This window comes from Macaca fascicularis, chromosome 2 (genome assembly GCF_037993035.2).
Source record: "Macaca fascicularis isolate 582-1 chromosome 2, T2T-MFA8v1.1".
NCBI classification, from domain to species: Eukaryota; Metazoa; Chordata; class Mammalia; order Primates; family Cercopithecidae; genus Macaca; species Macaca fascicularis.
Window position 1 is genome coordinate 191,114,654 of NC_088376.1, and position 20,520 is coordinate 191,135,173.

Below are 20,520 nucleotides of genomic sequence, written 5' to 3' on the forward strand. Positions count from 1 at the left end.
CCACAGCACATGTCTCTTGCAAGGACAAGGTTGGTGTTAGGGTCATAGATTAACAGCATCTCAAATACAGAATAAAATGGAGTCTCTTATGTCTTCTTTCTATATAGACACAGTAACAGTCCAATCTCTCTTTCTTTTCCCCACACAAGGGTCTGAAAATGCCCCAAGGAATGTTCCTCATTTGCTTTATAATGTGCAGACCCAGAGGGTACAGACAGCTGATAGGTGCCCAGGGAAAGCCTTATTCACAAAGAACAAAAATGGCTCTAAATAATGGCTCAATTTATCTGTAATTTGGATGTCTCTTTAGGGTAATGTATGATCCAACCATTGATGAAGTTCATGCTAAAAAGGAATTTGGTCTCAAGAATAGGGAAATGACATTTAGTCTTTTATGATAGGAATGCTACTTCTTGATTTAATACTAGAAGGAAGTAGAGGAAATTGAAAAATAATCAGCCAAGAACATTGCTAAGTGCTTTTTATGCATGGTCTATTGTGACTTCCAAAGTTTTTGAGACAGATATTATCAACTACATGGCATCACTATGAAAATAGGGGTTCAGATAGCTTCTTTAACTTGTGACGGCATCATATTTCATTATGTTGTAATCTGGCTTCATGGAATTATAACCAGTGTGACCAGGCTCAGAGAAGTCCCACACTTGGGGTTTAATGCCCTGTGGTTGCTATCTTGAGATTCTTAGTCATTTCGTTTTGGAATTTAGATGCCATCTCCATATTTCACTCCTGTCTGCCCTGGGGGTGGGGTTGGGTTTGGAGGGGGTTCTTGGGGGTAAGGGTTCTTCGCCATTGCCAGACATTTTCCTTTTGCCTTGAGCCCCACAAGTTATGTAGCCAGTCCTGAGCAGAGTCACGATTTAAATCCAGTTCTGCCTAACACCAAGAACCTCTGGAGCAGGAACCAAGATGTAGGGTCCAGAACGAAAATCCATTTTCTAGGCTTAGAGAAGTACGGAGAAAATGGCATTGAATTCGGAGTTCAAACACCTATCGATGATTCCAGATACATAATTTACATTTTTGTAGCCCTCTGGGCAAGACAATCTTTCTAAACTGAGGCATCCGTAGACTTTCTGTAAAGGGTCAGATATTAAATATTTTCAGCTTTGCAGGCCATATGGTCTCTGTTGCAGCTACTTAACTCTATCATTGCAGCACAAAAGCAGCCATACAAAATACTTAAACAAATGAGCATGGCTGTTTTCTAGTAAAACCTTATTCATGGATACTGAAATTTGAATTTCCTATAATTTTTATATGTCATAAAATCTTACCAACCTTTTGATTTTTAAAACAATTTTGAAATGTAAAAACCCTTCCTAGTACCAGGGATGTAAAAATAGGCAGCAGGCTGGATTTGGTCCTGCAGGTTATACTTTTCAGACTTCTGGTCTACGCTATTGGTTTTCATTCATTCATATGTCCATTCATCACTGTTCAAAGTGTGTTTATAACTGGATTAGGCATTAGGGATCAAAGGACATGGATTTGTATGATGTAGACCTTGAAGTTCTTAAGCGCTACCTCATGTTGACTTTCCCAGGCCTAAACAAACAAATGAAAACAAACTAATGGGAAATAGCTTGGGGAAAAAAGAGAGCTAAGTCTTTCCTAAAATAGCATCTGCTTTTTAAGTCCCAAATTGTTTTCATTTTTAATATATGTATATATTCACATTTATATGAGTATTTGTGTGCATATATATACATATATACACATACATATACACACATATACATGTATTATTCACACCTTATGTGTACATGTACATATATGAATACACACACAGTATTTTACAATTCTGAATTAGAAATTCAATCACATTGCATGTATAGCATAGTGATTAGAGGAATCCAGCTTGGGTTTTATATCCAAATATATCATCCCTGTCCTAGAAATAACAACCACTGAAATAAATTACAAACAGTACTATCGGATAGTTTGTAACAATTAGGAATACTCATCCTATTAAGTAGTTTCTTGCCATATGTAACACAAAATGTGCACCTGAGTAGAGCAGCCAATCTATATATTTTTTGAAGATAAAAGATAATTTTTCTTTAAAGACAATCAGAAGTGAACATGTAAGCTCTGATTACAGAGTTAATTGAAAATGGAAGTCAATACTTTTTCAGAGAAAAAAGCTTAGAATCTTTGTGCAAGTATCAACTACAGACAAATATAAGAAGGACTTAAAAAAAAAGTGCTTTAGGCCGGGTGCGGTGGCTCACGTCTGTAATCCCAGCACTTTGGGAGGCCGAGGCGGGTGGATCACGAGATCAGGAGATCAAGACCATCCTGGCAAACACGGTGAAACCCCGTCTCTACTAAAAATACAAACAAAGTAGCCGGGTGTGGTGGCGGGCGCCTGTAGTCCCAGCTGCTCGGGAGGCTGAGGCAGGAGAATGGCATGAGCCGGGGAGGTGGAGGTTACAGTGAGACGAGATTGCGCCACTCACTCCAGCCTGGGCGACAGAGCGAGACTCCGTCTCAAAAAAAAAAAAACCACAAAAACAAAAAAAAAGTGCTTTATAGGCCAGGTATGTGGTGGATTATGCCTGTAATCCCAGCAGTTTGGGAGGCCAAGGTAGGAAGACTGCTTGGGGGTGGGAGGAGGACTGCTTGAGGCCAGGAGTTTGAGACCAGCCTAGGCAATATAGTGAAACCCTAGCTCTACATAAAATTTTTTAAAAAATTAGTCAGGTGTGGTAGCTACTTGGGAGGCTGAGTCAGGAGGATCCCTTGAGCCCAGGAATTCAAGGCTGCACTTAGCTACAATCATGCCACTACACTCCAGCTGGGCAATACAGCAAGACCCTGTCCCTATTTTTTTTTAAGTGCTTTATAAATACAACGTGGGGTCAACTGAGTTTCTTGTTGAAACAGTATACTGTTTCCCTGGTTCCAGCTCAGAGGTTCTGACCCAAAAGGTCAGGAATGAGGCCAAGAAATTTGCATTCTTTTAAACAAGTAGATTAAGATATTTTAATATAGCAAGCTCAAGGACAACACTCGGGAAATGGCTTTAAAAGAAAAATAGTGAAGGTTTTCACTTTTTATATTTCCCGAGTTCCAGTTTGGCGACATTCTGGATACTTAAGGGAAGGAGAAGTCTCTTCACCCGATATGCCTTTATCTAGAATCACCTCCGGAAGGAAGCAGAGTCTGCTGGTGGAAACAATGACGATATTGCAAGCAGAACTGGGGCCAGAAGAAAACACTGCTGAGAAGAACAGAGTGTTATCCTTTGCAGCTTAAAAATTCTAAGCAAGAGGCAAAAATCTCTCATATGCAGCTTTTCCTTGACGGCTGGAGAAAGGTGTCGTTAAGACCCTCACACCTTAAAGAACCTTTGAGTAAGGAAACTGTGATTTCAAGACACTTAAGCCCTGTTACAAGAATCTGAATACAAAAGCAAACAAAACAACAGACAGAATAAAACTTGGCAAATATTTTCTCTATTTATCTACTCATTATACAGAAGGTTTTCATTCCTGGAACTCTTGATAAGTTTCAAATAACTCAAATATAAGTTTCAAATAACCCAAATATAACTTTCAAACATTATTTTGTTACTAATATGTAATCTTGATAATGGCAAATGTGAAAGAAACTCTGACTATCTGACAATGATGCGTGCAGCTTGATTCTCCCAAAGAGGTGAAAGTTTTTGTCTATATTCATGAATTCATTCGTGAACTAGTTACTGTGATGAGCAATTCTTACAAGAAGGGGTATTCTGGCCGTGCGCGGTGGCTCATGCCTGTAATCCCAGCACTTTGGGAGGCTGAGGCAGGCAGATTGCCTGAGCTCAGGAGTTCATGACCAGCCTGGGCAACAGGGTGAAACCCCGTCTCAAATACAAAATACAAAATACAAAAAATTAGCCGGGTGTGGTGGCGTGCCCCTGTAGTCCCAGCTACTCAGGAGACTGAGGCAAGAGAACTGCTTGAACCCGGGAGGTGGAGGTTGCAGTAAGCTGAGATCGCGCCACTGCACTCCATCCTGGGCAACAGAGCAAGACTCCGTCTCAAAAAAAAGAAAAGAAAAGAAAAAAAAAAAGAAGAAGGGGAATTCTTCTGTGTGTGTTTGTGTGTATAATACATATTATACATCTACATTACCTATAATTAATTATTTCTCCTATCACATTAATTTAGTGAAGAATACTTTTCTAAATTATCCTTGCCTTTGACAATGCTTTTAAGACACATGGAAGATATGGATTTTAGCTTTAGTTATTGGATACGAGTTCTCTTTTAGCTTCTAAGCAGGTGGCACAGTATAGTGGTTATGAACACAGGCTCTTGGCATTAGAGAGCTTGAAATTCTTACCACCTGTGTGACAAGTAATTTAATCTTCCTAATTCTGTTTCCTTATGGGGGTGAAACTAGTACCTATCATACTGTTAATAGTAATAATAGTGCACGGCGATGATTTTGGTACCTACTTCATGCAGTTGTGAAGATTACAATAATCCATTAAGTTTCAAAAATTTAGCAGTGTGGCTCATGAAAATATAAAATAAACGTGTCAAAGATATTATTCCATTTCTTAATTAATGAATAAACCAATCAGATGGCAAGGCTGATTCAAAGAGCATTTTGAAGATCTGAATATTTATAGGCCTTTTGAGAAAATATTAGTATAAGATTTCTGCGTATGAGTCAAAGCTGGTTAATGATGCCCTATGGGATAATAATCTATAGCACTGAAGTTTGTTTTTCTTCTGGATAGAAATAATTTGTAGCTGTGTTGGGAAAAAAAATCTACAAGTAGACATGGAACTTCACGAAGTCTGAAATTTTCCTCAGTAGCAGTGAATTTAACAAATTGTATTTCCTAGATGATGAAATAATTTGGAGTGGGCCTGTTAGATACTGAAAGTGCACCCCTTCTCTTGTTTACATGTCTTGAATAATTTTTCGACCAAGCATGGTGGCTCAGGCCTGTAATCCCAGCCCTTTGGGAAGCCGAGACAGGCGGATCACGAGGTCAGGAGATGGAGACCATCCTGGCTAACATGGTGAAACCCTGTCTCTACTAAAAATACAAAAACTTAGCTGGGCGTGGTGGCGGCGCCTGTAATCTCAGCTACTCGGGAGGCTGAGGCAGGAGAATGGCGGGAACCTGGGAGGCGGAGCTTGCAGTGAGGCGAGATCGCGCCACTACACTCCAGCCTGGGTGACAGAGTGAGACTCTGTCTCAAAAAAAAAAAAAAAAAAAAAAAAATTCTTAATATCTTTTAAAGTACAAAGACGCTACTAAACTTAGTTACTAATATTTGCATTTTATTTATTTTGTAGACCAAAATATTTTATTCACCTTAGATTATTACTTCATTGGAGTATGATGTTTGTCCATCATATTAGCAAATTCTTCTCATATATATAAGAATATTTAAAGAGTTATTTAGGGTGTACTGAGACCATGCACTACCAGAAGCCAGAAAAATAGCTATGAATTTACCATCTCCATAGATTGATTCATTGATTAATTTTCCATTTATCAACTATTAATTCAGTTTCAGCCTTGGAGGATATTACACTGCATAGGACACAGTCCCTTCTTTCATGGAACTCCATGTAATATGATTTATATGTAGTAGTTACTTAAAACTAATTTCTACTTCAAATATCAATACATGTGCCATAAACATTGCTTAGAGAAAGAACTCACTGTAAAATATTTTTCAGTAATATTGATTTTCACCCAGGAACTTCTTTACTTGACTTTAAATCTCTGGTGCAAGTCCATCTGTCTCTTAATGCAAGATACAGGTGGTGATACGGTGTTGGTGTTCACAGTTAGAGCTCTCTAATGCTACACATTATTTTTCTAAAACATCCAAAACGTTTTTCTGTGTAAAAATATAAAGTAACCAAGATTCAGTGAGATGTTGCTAAATGCACTTTAATGAGATCTTCTCAAATCTATTTTGCTGCCACTAATTTCAAGATACTTATTTTTTCAATAAAGGATTATTTCCATAGATTGCGTGAGAAATCATGAGAAATTAATGTCTTCATGATGATAAACCAGAGCATAGGAAAATGAGATAGTGAATATTAAAGTTATATCATTATAATACATAGTTTTATGACATGACCAAGAATATTCCTATTATTCTGAAAATATACTGATGTGCATATGCTGATGGACTTATCACTACTTCATGTGCTTTAGTGAGTCCATACATATGCATATTTTTTCAGTATTAAAAAACATACTGCCTGGAGGAATTTACACATGATTGAATAGATTTCATTTTATGTCATGGTTCTGAGGAAAACTGTTCTACCTTTTACACCAGAATGATATAATACCAGGACACGCATATTTTTGCACACAATTTCAAGGAACTTACAGACTCTCTAGAATTATTTCCAGGTGAAACAAATATGTCACAAAAAGACTATGTCAACATTAAATATTTAACTACCCAAGATTTTGTTTTTATGTTCTACCAAATTATTTTCAAAATAAAAATTCATTTTCAAATGAAATATAGGACTCAATTTATTTTGTACATAAGACTAAAAAATGCTTAAATTAGGGAAATACTATTGTATATATCAGACTAAAGATTATTTTAGGATACAAAATTTTAAACAAGGAAAAGTGATTAGTCAGTTTTTAAAGATCATAGTTATGTTTCCGTTGCAAATATTAATTACTGACTTTAATTGAGCATATCAGTAATCTATGACATACTTACAAATTGTATATACCTTTGATTAAATAACGGTAAATTACAAGGATAAATGATGTTATTTATTTTATTAAGTAACATCATTATTTTTGCAAATTTCCTTTTCTAAAGGAAGACCTATATATTATCTCTATGAGCATAAAAGTGTGTTTTGAATGAGTGGCTGGTTCACTTGAAGCAAAAAAGAGTAGTTAATAACATGTTTGGTGAGTGGAGCACAAGTGTGCAAACATAGATGAATAGTTCCTTAAGTCCCTCAGGACAGTGTGAATGTGCAAATGCAGTCAGAGAGATCCCTAAGGAAAGAGGGAATCCCAGAGTAATGACCGTGAAGGCTAGTGGTCCGACTGCCTTCTCCTGAATGGGGAGGCTTTCTCCTTGGCCAAATTTGGAGGACTTGGATTTCAGCGTTTTAAGGAAGATCACAGCGTTTTAGGCACATTCTGAATATCACATATGCTTCATTTGACAGTCTCAGTACTGGATTTCAGATTCTGCTTGTTACATACAAATGTAGAATATTACTTATATTTAAATGATAATAAATGGAACTAATTTTTTTTGTTTGTTTGAGACGGAGTCTTGCTCTGTGGCCCAGGCTGGAGTGAGTGGCGATCTCGGCTCACTGCAAGCTCCGCCTCCCGGGTTCCCGCCATTCTCCTGCCTCAGCCTCCCGAGTAGCTGGGACCACAGGCGCCGCCACCACGCCCGGCTAAATTTTTTTTTATTTTTAGTAGAGACGGGGTTTCACTGTGTTAGCCAGGATGGTCTCGATCTCCTGACCTCGTGATCCGCCCACCTCAGCCTCCCAAAGGGCTGGGATTACAGGCGTGAGCCACCGCGACCGGCCGAAACTGATTTTTAAAAGAAATTGGTGGATAATTTCCAGGAAGGTAACCACACCAGGCCCAGTGAAACTGATTTTTTAAAACAAATTGGTGGATAATTTTCATGAAGGTAACCACACCAGGCCCAGTGAAACTGATTTTTAAAAAGAAATTGGTGGATAATTTTCATGAAGGTAACCAACAATAATATCAGAGTTTGGAGACCAAACTGAGGTGCAGCAAACAGGCAGAAGAACGTGTCTTTGGTTCTTTTCTCTTTGAAAAGGCTCATCACTCAACCAAGTGGTAAAACAAAGATAATCCAACACAGCAACAGCCACAGAAGTCTCCTTCACAGCCTCACAAATACAGCATAGGACAGATCCTTTATTTATTTATTTATTTGATTTTTTTTTTTTTTTTGGTATGCTGACTTTGCCACAATACATTTAAAAAAATTACTTGTCCACCCTAGAAATGAACCACATGTCAGCAAGTGATTTTCTGTTGATGAAAAGCACCTGAAGAATCCAGGAAGAAAAGGGAAACATTTATTTGTTTTGTTATTGGGAAGGGATGGATTTGGTAAAGTATGACATAGTTCTAGCACTGTTTCATCCAGAAGGCTGAATTAAATATATTAATCTATGTTTTCAAGTAACAATAGAACAGGACATCTTTTTCAGAAAACCCACACACTCAAAAAATGTTTTGTATTTAGTTCTGTCTTAGAACATCTATTGCTATTATAAAACTAAAATGAAGATATACTTCATTTAAAATGTTCAAGGGTTAGATGTAAACTTTGTGGTTGATTCAAGTGCTCAGGTTTCTGATTTCCGTCTTTCTGGCTGCTCTATTCAGTACCTAATTTACTGCTGATCAGCATTTCTTCCTTGGGTGAGGTATCAAATAAAAGGTGATAAAATCCACACAAATTAATTCTTAGCTCTAAGCAATGTTAAGAGCTCATTGGGAGCAAAGGTTTAATGTGCTCTTTAAAATAAAATTTTGAAATATCTTTAAATTCCAATTTTCCATTCCCGGTTGTTGTGGATAATTAAAAGTTGTATTTATACTTAAACTGAATTTGTTAGAAAATTCCTTTTAAAGTAAGAGAAAGAGGCTAAAAACATAACTAATCGACCTTGAATGACACTCCCAGTTTATGTTATGCCAGGAAATATAAGTTCCTCATTTTGTCAGTTATTTTACAAAGTGGGTTTTTGAAAGTTCTCATCTACCAACTGAAGAATGCAGAATGCAGAGACAAGCTATAAATTACTAGACTTTTTGAGAAATGGAACAGAATTTATAAAATGATCTTATAATGAAGTAAATAATATAAACACATCACAGATATGGGAGAGAACAGTGCAATTACCCTCCTCTACCCGAATGGAACTATAGAACTCTTCAAACCTAGTACACATCTACCATAGAGTAGGCTTGCTTGCTACATATTTAAATGCTCGGCTCTCTCTGGCCCTTACCTGAGTGATGAAGATCCTGTACAGGTAGCCACGGAAGTTCATTAAGTTACCCCAGGAGAGAAGGGTACAGTTCCTGTGAATGTGTGGTGCCTTTTTTCCTAGTTGTACTGAAACTATGATACAACAGCTGAATGCGAGTTATTCCTAGATCACCTCACCCTTTTCCAAGCAAGGAGGTTTTCTCCCAGGACCGTCATGGCAGGGCTATGTTTTCTGGCACCAACTTGCAATATAAAAGAATTTAGGAATAGAATGTGAGTGCGTATTTGGAAGGTTGTTAAATTATGCTTCATTGCTTTCCAATTCATTTATTTAAAAAACTGGAAAAATATGATTAATTTTTCTAAGGATTTTTTAAACAAAGGCTTTAGAATTTCTCAACTTGAAATCTCAATTATGCAATGCTATTTTCATGCAAATGAGAGAAGCACACATACTGCAGTTTTCTTCTAGGTTTTAAAGTCTTGGTGTTTAGAATTATATAAAAATAGTGCTTGCATTAAAAATTACACTTGTTTATGTCAGAGGATACAAAATGGTAGCACAGTTTGACAAAGAAAATTCAGCTAAAAATGTGACTGCCTGGGAAAGAAAAAAAAATTAACTTGATAAGGGCAATGAAAATAGTGATAGTGGAAGTGGGAGTTGAGCAATGAGAACACAGGGATGCAGGGAGGGGAACAACACACACTAGGGCTTGTTGAGGTTTGGGGGGAGAGGGGAGGAAACTTAGAGGACGGGTCAATAGGTTCAGCAAACCACCACGGCACACATATACCTATGTAATGAACTTGCTTGTTCTGCATATGTATCTTGGAACTTAAAGTAAAAAAAAAAAAAAAAAAAACATTAATAAAGAAAATAATGATAGAGGTGGCTCAAACATGTAATTCCCACACTTTAGTAGGCTGAGGCTGGCAGATGACTTGAGCTCAGGCATTTGAGACCAGCCTGGGCAACATGGCAAAAACTTGTCTCTACAAAAAATACACAAATTAGCCAGGCATGGTGGCCCATGCATGTAGTCCCAGGTACTTGGGAGGCTGAGGTGAGAGGATCTACTGAGACCAGGAGGCAGAGGTTATGGTGATCCAAAAGCACACCACTGCACTCTAGCCTGGGTGAGAGAGCAAGACCATGTCTCCAAAATAGTAACAATTATAGCAACACCTTCCATTATCTGCTACTTGTGGACTTTCAAGTACATTCTAGATGCTGTGGTCTGTTATCTATTCAAGGAATTTACAGGATAGTGGGTAAGACAAATAGTACCAATATGGCAAGATACAGGCTTAAAGAGATGTATCAAAGTGCACTGCAGGGATAGGAACACTAAGCTGGAGAACACCTACTTTCTGAGATAAAGCAAAGATTGGCAATGCTTTGTAGAGGACTTGATCTGAGGATAATGGGCGTTGACAGCACATTTAGGCAGGGAAAAGCATTCTAATTGGAGATGCTGGCTGTGGAAAGTACCGAGGATTAAAAGAACACGGACTTTACGAGGAAGCCAAGCAGGCAAAAAGAATGACTAGCAAAGCTGATTTCATAAAAATATGCAAGGGTAGAGTAGAAAAAGCTATGAAATATTTATTTTTGCTTGTAACCTAGGGGAAATCAATCACTGATATATGAGCAAGAAAATGGCATGAAGAGAAACAGTTTCCAGCTATTATAGAAAGAAGATTTGCAGAAGCATTGATCAAACAGGTTCCCTGAGACAGAATATGGTCTCACACAGGTTCTCTAATACTGTTTGAGAAATAAAGATATCCTTGGTCGCCAAATGATGGCAGGACAGGAGAACTAGGAAAGCAGGCAGAGTTTCTGCAGACAGGTTCTGGTACCATTGATGGTGCCTAGAAGTGGTAGGAGAATGCAAGAAGGAAATTATCCTCTAGTGAGCGTTCAATACATTACAGCAAATATTTTTTAATACACATGATCTTATTTAGTCTTCACAACAATCCTATGAAATATGAATTATTATCTCAAAGTAAAACACAGTTAAACTAAGTTCCAGAGAGGCAAACTTATCCAATACTACACCACTGATAGAGGTGGTGGTATGCCCCTAAAATGGGATCTAAAACCCTGCCTGTCTGTCTGGTATCACAACTTACACTCTTTCTGTAGAATCTCCTGTCTCAAATGGTACCTCTGTCGTTGGGTATATAGCAACAAGACAACCATTTTGCTTTCAGGGAGAAGGCTTTGTGACATGATTCTAAGCTAATTCCTCTCTGATTTTATGGCAAAGTGGTGGCAGTGTTAGAAGCCAGGTGAGTGCACCTCTGTGAGACTAAAATGGGTTAGTTTTTAAAGGCAGCCATGGTACTAATGAAAAGAGCATAAATCCCAGAACCATTTTGTATGATGAATTGAGAAGATAAAGTAACCAACTGGATATATGAAATGAAGGAAAGCCAGGCATTAAGGAATGTCTCTTCTGGCATGAGAGACTGGAGAAAGAACCATCAAACAACATACGGAATATAGAAAGGGAAACAAGCACCAGGTAAATGTGACATGAAAGCAACAATACATATTTTAGTGATTATTAGATTCAGGAGAGAGAAGTCAGGGATTTTACAACCACACATTTCATATATGTCTGGTAATTAATATATTTCAGGCCCAGGCAAACTACAATATAAAGGGCTGTAAAACTCATTATCAGTGAGGTCAGGACAGCTCTGAGGACGATTATTTGGGATCGTTTAAATATACCATACACAACTGTAAGTTCTGAAACAGACACACTCTTGTGATGGGAGAGATGCAAATCACGCTTGAGAGTCCACTTATTATAGCTGTTGTCTGAAAGGTTGTTAGGGCAAATAAGACATTACAAAGAGTAGGAAAACAGATTTATTGCCATGACATATTTTTATGTGCTTTGACTATTGCACAATTTGAAATAATTGGCATAATAATACTTATAATCACTATTATCAAGTCTGAACATCATTTTTAGTTATGGGAAGAAAGACACAAAATCTGTTCATCAGTGTAAAAATTCAGAAGCTAGAGAGGGGTGGCTGGAAACATGAAAAATTCAAAATAGAATCAAAAACAGTTTCTTTTGCCTTGTTTTGGGAGCTTTCATACTTATAGAATTATCTTGAGTTGAAAACAGAATTTTATTATTTATTTGAAATAATTTGACATTTTTGACTCTGAAGTCAAAAGTAATGCCAAGAATGTATTTCATAAAGAAATAATGTGCATATGAAAACACACCTATACACATGTCCCAGTCTAGGACGCTGATGGTCATGTGCAGCTGTCAATCTCATTCCCATCAATTCTAGGCCTGTTTCATTCAGGGATTCATATTACAGCTATCAACTCATTCATTCATTCGCAAGGTTTATTGAGTGCTTACCATAATTATGCTAGGCACTATTCCAGTTCAATATATTGACTTAAGAATAAAACTGAAAAAAAATATTTTCCTAATAGAGAGAGAAACGTAAATTAACAGAGAAATAAAATTTCTAGGAGGGATAATGTGCTATGAAGAGTGATAAGTAAAAAGGCCTGTTTTATGTAAACAAGCTTGAAACACTGGCCAGGGATCCAATCACGTAGCATTTTAAAGGGCATCATTAGGGGTATGTATTGGAGTAGGACACATAGGATTTGCTGATGGGTTGGACATAGGTAAGACCCCCAAATTTTTGGTCTAAGCAACCAAGGGTATAGTAGGACTATAATAGGAAAGATTTGGGGAGGAACAAGTTTAGATGGAACATCAAATAGTTAATTTAGTAGATATCTATTTTGAAACATTAAGTAGACATACAAGGAGAGATTTATAGCTCTTTGATATCTAAGTAAGAAATCATAGGGGATTCAGGGCTGGATAAATATCTGGGAGACTTTTGCATATGTTAGCTTTTTTAAATTTTATTTTATTTTGGAGACAGAGTCTCACCCTGTCACCAGACTGGAGTGCTGTGGCGCGATCTTGGCTCACTGCAACCTCTGCCTCCCGGGTTCAAGTGATTCTCCTGCCTCAGCCTCCCAAGTAGCTGGAATACAGGCACACCGCCATGCCCAGCTAATTTTTGTATTTTTAGTAGAGACAGGGTTTCACCATGTTAGCCAGGATGGTCTCCATCTCTTGACCTTGTGATCCACCCATATCGGCCTCCCAAAAGTGCTGAGATTGCAGGTGTAATCTCACCGTGCCTGGCCTGTTTTTGTTTTTTTGTTTTTTTTTAAACCTGTAATCCCAGCACTTTGGGAGACTGAGGGGGATGGATCACTAGAGCTCAGGAGTTCGAGACCAGCCTTTGCTGGGCATAACAGTACACACCTGATGCCTGTAGTCCCAGCTACTAGGGAGGCTGAGGTGGGAGAATAACTTGATCCTGGAAGGTGGAAGCTGCAGCGAGCTGTGACTGTGCCACTGCACCCCAGCCTGGGTGAAAGCATGAGACCATGTCTCAAAAAATATATATATGGGACCCATTGAGAAAACCTGAGTGGAGATATGGATAAAGAAAGGAAGAGGGCTGAAGATGTATTCCTAAAGTGTTCCAACATCTAGAGGTCTTGAAAAGGAAGATGAGCTACAAAGTAGACTTTGCAGGGGCAAGCGGGTCTTGAATCAGTAACTGTTGATATTTTCCATCATAATTGAGAATCAGTGTACTTGGAAAATAAAAACTTTTAAAAAAGAATACTAAGGAGAATGGGTACCATTGAGATTTTCAAAATCTAATGTGTAGAATTATAAATTACTATAAACTTACAACATTTGCAATAGACAGTACATTACTGTCAACCATTTAATTAAAAAATCATTTATTAAATATATACTTTTAGCTTTGTGACAGTAGCTTACGTGACATATGTCATGCTGTCTCTTAAAGATATTAAAATCCATATATGTGACAAGTGACTATCCTATGGTTGCATTAATCTTCTAAATAATAATGTGCATTTATATAAAACTTAAAATTTTACAAAACATTCTTTGACTAACCCAGAAAACTGTGTAAGATTGGGAAGGTAAATATTATTGTCACCATTTCCCTAAGAAGCACTCTGGATTCAGAGAGGCTAATTGATATGAATAGTATTATCCAGCTAGGAGCGAGCAGATCTGTGGCCTGAATGAAGATATTAGGGCTCCTAATCCATTGCTGTTCCCAAGAGTAACATTTATTATGTTGTTTCATTTCTTATGTACACATATAATTGGAGGCAACACGTATGGGTTGTGCAGGTTGTGCATCACATGGATAAGCCATGAATGGTCCCATCACACTGGGCAATAAGCAACCTGAGCAAAATAAGCAGTAGCTGTTCTTAAAAATCAGACTTTGCCTCAAATAAACTCTGAAACATGGAGATGTAAGAGTTAAAACCAGTCTGTCATCTCACTGAGGGTAATTATCACCCTGCCAAATCATATAAAAGAAAACATTAAATTTTCAAAATCATTACTATAATTGAGAAGATGGCTAAATATAAAATCTGCAGGTTTTTATCTGATTTAGTATTTTATGTCTACCTTTCATTTTCTATAAGCATTTTTCTTAATTCATTTTTTCTTTGATTTATGTTCACTTGCCCAAATGTTCTCTTAACACCATTTCCAAGTCTCCACCCTGTTTTCTTCCTATTGGCTCCCGGACCCAGCCTTCCTTTCACCTTGAAACACTATTGGCCATTAGTGAACCAATGATCAGTGGGACTGGCCTTTCCTGGAAGCAGGACCCATATGGACTTTCATCCCTCCAGAGTCCATTTTGCATTATGTTCTTTGATTTACCACTTTTTTTTCCCCCCCACTAATTGTCAATTTAGTTTTCTTCATGGTTTAAAGCTGGGAATGCTTACCGTATTGTGGTAGACTGAATTGTGCATTTGCATCACCATTTTGCCTCCTCATGTTCCTGTTCTTTTGAGAAGTTCATGAAAGGCTGACGGTCCAATTCATTCTCCCCTAAACGCCTTAAAAAAGAAAAGAGTGAAACAAATTATTTCTTTTCTATTCTCCTGAAATTTTCCCAGCCATAATATACCCTGGCTGATCTACTGAAACAATTGTTACCTTTCTTTTCCCCTCTCTGACCACTAACCACTTTTGAAATAAAATAATCAGGTTTAGAAGTCAAGAAAAGAAAAAAAAAAAGTCTTTTTTGGGGGGAGATGAAGATCAGCTGTAATAGCTGCATTATAAAATGTAAACTAAATGAGAACATTTGGCTTATTCCTTTTGTAATTAACGTTTATTACTATCTATTAGATATTTGATTAGAGAATAAATTAGATAATTGGAATTAAATTTAACTATGACATTTGGGACAGTGGTTTCTCTCCTTGTGGCACTATCATCCCCGACACAGGGGAGCGGGAACAGTGTTATCAAATAACTAAAAAGTCAATCGCTAATATTTTGGGATTTGAGGGATGATGGAAATATATCTAGAAAGTAAGGGACATCACGTTATCAACATTACGAACATTTTAATATAAAATAAGCTAATGGCATGCTACATTCTATGCTTTGTGGGATTCAAAGTAGGGTATCATAAGATGAAGACTGGATATGTAAGATAGGCTTAGTTTCTCATGAGAAGATGAAAACAAACAGATGACGCTGCCCTTTTCTATTTCATAGAGTAGACATGAGCATCAATGCAGGTAAGGTACTTGGAAACACTTTGGAAAATAAAAGATTCAAACAAAAATGTAACTTAGGGGTTTCTGGAATTCTTTACAGGGGCTTTCAATTAAAAAACAGTGCAGAAAGCTTATGGATCTTATAATCTAAACAATATATTTCATATAATTTAATTTAAACAATCTCTGTGCACCAAAAATATACATCATTCATTCTTTAGTATTTTTAGGTAGAAGTAAAATCTTGAATAAAGCACAACTGGTATGAAATATCAAATATTACCAAAGGGTTGGTTTATTCATTGGGAATTCTATTATTTGTTGTCTAAATCAGTTTGAAAAGTCAATTATTACCTTCAGTTGAAAGACAATTAGTTGATTTGACATATTCAAGAATGCTTACTGACTGACTTTTGATTTAATCATATACCACTCAAGATAAATTTTAATTTGATTTACCTGTTAATAGTCATGCAGAACTTTACAAAACATAAATAAGGCTATAAATACCATTGTTACGTGAATCTGTAAATCTTAGCCACTTTATTTTATGTTCATTCCTTCCCAATTAAGAAAGAAAACTGGTAATGCTAATTATAATAAATTTATTAAATTGGTTTTAATCAAGTATACTAATATTGTATACTTTCAAGTATTTGAGAGCATACCAACTCTCAAATTTAGTAAAATTTACCTTTTAAATTTAAAGAATGTGAAGATATTTTATGAAGTACTATTGAATAATTATTCTAAAACTTTTTAGCATATATCCAAATGACTAATTACATCTTTGATGGTATTTAACTATCTTGTTTCATATTTCTTGACATCTTGATGACATACATATTTGGGCATAAATCATGTTAAAATGGGTCATGATTCTAGGAAACCAAGTTATTGGAATCTTTAGTCATATCTGTTATTTTATCTTTGATCATCATGTTTTAGGATTTGGACTTGTTCATTATTATTATCTTTTGAAGTTGGGTTAAAGTGTTTCTATTCCTCCAAAAGAAATTCACACATCTACACAGAAGTATAAACAAGCAGAATAGAGGGGGCGGAGCAAGATGGCCGAATAGGAACAGCTCCAGTCTCCAACTCCCAGCGCGAGCGACACAGAAGACCGGTGATTTCTGCATTTTCAACTGAGGTACTGGGTTCATCTCACTGGGGAGTGCCGGACGATCGGTGCTGGTCAGCTGCTGCAGCCCGACCAGCGAGAGCTGAAGCAGGGCGAGGCATTGCCTCACCTGGGAAGCGCAAGGGGGAAGGGAATCCCTTTTCCTAGCCAGGGGAACTGAGACACACAACACCTGGAAAATCGGGTAACTCCCACCCCAATACTGCGCTTTAAGCAAACAGGCACACCAGGAGATCATATCCCACGCCTGGCCGGGAGGGTCCCACACCCACGGAGCCTCCCTCATTGCTAGCACAGCAGTCTGTGATCTACCGGCAAGGCAGCAGCGAGGCTGGGGGAGGGGCGCCCGCCATTGCTGAGGCTTAAGTAGGTAAACATAGCCGCTTGGAAGCTCGAACTGGGTGGAGCTCACAGCAGCTCAAGGAAACCTGCCTGTCTCTGTAGACTCCACCTCTGGGGACAGGGCACAACTATACAACAACAAAAGCAGCAGAAAACTCTGCAGACGCAAACGACTCTGTCTGACAGCTTTGAAGAGAGCAGTGGATCTCCCAACACGGAGGTTGAGATCTGAGAAGGGACAGACTCCCTGCTCAAGTGGGTCCCTGACCCCTGAGCAGCCTAACTGGGAGACATCCCCCACTAGGGGCAGTCTGATACCCCACACCTCACAGGGTGGAGTACACCCCTGAGAGGAAGCTTCCAAAGCAAGAATCAGACAGGTACACTCGCTGTTCAGAAATATTCTATCTTCTGCAGCCTCTGCTTCTGATACCCAGGCAAACAGGGTCTGGAGTGGACCTCAAGCAATCTCCAACAGACCTACAGCTGAGGGTCCTGACTGTTAGAAGGAAAACTATCAAACAGGAAGGACACCTACACCAAAACCCCATCAGTACATCACCATCATCAAAGACCAGAGGCAGATAAAACCACAAAGATGGGGAAAAAGCAGGGCAGAAAAGCTGGAAATTCAAAAAATAAGAGCGCATCTCCCCCGGCAAAGGAGCGCAGCTCATCGCCAGCAACGGATCAAAGCTGGACGGAGAATGACTTTGACGAGATGAGAGAAGAAGGCTTCAGTCCATCAAACTTCTCAGAGCTGAAGGAGGAATGACGTACCCAGCGCAAAGAAACTCAAAATCTTGAAAAAAAAGTGGAAGAATTGATGGCTAGAGTAATTAATGCAGAGAAGGTCCTAAACGAAATGAAAGAGATGAAAACCATGACACGAGAAATACGTGACAAATGCACAAGCTTCAGTAACCGACTCGATCAACTGGAAGAAAGAGTATCAGCGATTGAGGATCAAATGAATGAAATGAAGCGAGAAGAGAAACCAAAAGAAAAAAGAAGAAAAGGAAATGAACAAAGCCTGCAAGAAGTATGGGATTATGTAAAAAGACCAAATCTACGTCTGATTGGGGTGCCCGAAAGTGAGGGGGAAAATGGAACCAAGTTGGAAAACACTCTTCAGGATATCATCCAGGAGAACTTCCCCAACCTAGTAGGGCAGGCCAACATTCAAATCCAGGAAATACAGAGAACGCCACAAAGATACTCCTCGAGAAGAGCAACTCCAAGACACATAATTGCCAGATTCACCAAAGTTGAAATGAAGGAAAAAATCTTAAGGGCAGCCAGAGAGAAAGGTCGGGTTACCCACAAAGGGAAGCCCATCAGACTAACAGCAGATCTCTCGGCAGAAACTCTACAAGCCAGAAGAGAGTGGGGACCAATATTCAACATTCTTAAAGAAAAGAATTTTAAACCCAGAATTTCATATCCAGCCAAACTAAGTTTCATAAGTGAAGGAGAAATAAAATCCTTTACAGATAAGCAAATGCTTAGAGATTTTGTCACCACTAGGCCTGCCTTACAAGAGACCCTGAAGGAAGCACTAAACATGGAAAGGAACAACCGGTACCAGCCATTGCAAAAACATGCCAAAATGTAAAGACCATCGAGGCTAGGAAGAAACTGCATCAACTAACGAGCAAAATAACCAGTTAATATCATAATGGCAGGATCAAGTTCACACATAACAATCTTAACCTTAAATGTAAATGGACTAAATGCTCCAATTAAAAGACACAGACTGGCAAACTGGATAAAGAGTCAAGACCCATCGGTCTGCTGTATTCAGGAGACCCATCTCACACGCAGAGACATACATAGGCTCAAAATAAAGGGATGGAGGAAGATTTACCAAGCAAATGGAGAACAAAAAAAAGCGGGGGTTGCAATACTAGTCTCTGATAAAACAGACTTTAAACCATCAAAGATCAAAAGAGACGAAGAAGGCCATTACATAATGGTAAAGGGATCAATTCAACAGGAAGAGCTAACTATCCTAAATATATATGCACCCAATACAGGAGCACCCAGATTCATAAAGCAAGTCCTTAGAGACTTACAAAGAGACTTAGACTCCCATACAATAATAATGGGAGACTTCAACACTCCACTGTCAACATTAGACAGATCAACGACACAGAAAGTTAACAAGGATATCCAGGAATTGAACTCATCTCTGCAGCAAGCAGACCTAATAGACATCTACAGAACTCTTCACCCCAAATCAACAGAATATACATTCTTCTCAGCACCACATCGTACTTACTCCAAAATTGACCACGTAATTGGAAGTAAAGCACTCCTCAGCAAATGTACAAGAACAGAAATTATAACAAACTGTCTCTCAGACCACAGTGCAATCAAACTAGAACTCAGGACTAAGAAACTCAATCAAAACCGCTCAACTACATGGAAACTGAACAACCTGCTCCTGAATGACTACTGGGTACATAACGAAATGAAGACAGAAATAAAGATGTTATTTGAAACCAATGAGAACAAAGATACAACATACCAGAATCTCTGGGACACATTTAAAGCAGTGTGTAGAGGGAAATTTATAGCACTAAATGCCCACAAGAGAAAGCAGGAAAGATCTAAAATTGACACTCTAACATCGCAATTAAAAGAGCTAGAGAAGCACGAGCAAACACATTCGAAAGCTAGCAGAAGGCAAGAAATAACTAACATCAGAGCAGAACTGAAGGAGATAGAGACACAAAAAACTCTCCAAAAAATCAATGAATCTAGGAGTTGGTTTTTTGAAAAGATCAACAAAATTGACAGACCACTAGCCAGACTAATAAAGAAGAAAAGAGAGAAGAATCAAATCTACGCAATTAAAAATGATAAAGGGGATATCACCACCGACCCCACAGAAATACAAACTACCATCAGAGAATACTATAAACACCTCTACGCAAATAAACTGGAAAATCTAGAAGAAATGGATAATTTCCTGGACACTTACACTCTTCCAAGACTAAACCAGGAAGAAGTTGAATCTCTGAATAGACCAATAGTAGGCTCTGAAATTGAGGCAATAATTAATAGCCTACCAACCAAAAAAAGTCCAGGACCAGATGGATTCACAGCTGAATTCTACCAGAGGTACAAGGAGGAGTTGGTACCATTCCTTCTGAAACTATTCCAATCAATAGAAAAAGAGGGAATCCTCCCTAACTCATTTTATGAGGCCAACATCATTCTGATACCAAAGCCTGGCAGAGACACAACAAAAAAAGAGAATTTTAGACCAATATCTCTGATGAACATCGATGCAAAAATCCTCAATAAAATACTGGCAAACCGGGTTCAGC

General features: G+C 38.1%; 1 protein-coding gene across 5 annotated transcripts in view; it reads right to left on the bottom strand.

Moving 5' to 3' along the window:
* HTR1F (5-hydroxytryptamine receptor 1F) overlaps positions 1-20,520 on the bottom strand; it is a 207,674-nt gene that overhangs the window by 155,651 nt on the left and 31,503 nt on the right. For all 5 annotated transcript variants that reach the window (XM_005548399.5, XM_045385306.3, XM_065539299.2 and 2 more), the window contains exon 2: positions 14,914-15,027. The gene's annotated coding sequence lies outside the window, so the exon portion shown is untranslated. The remainder of the gene's footprint in view (positions 1-14,913; positions 15,028-20,520) is intronic.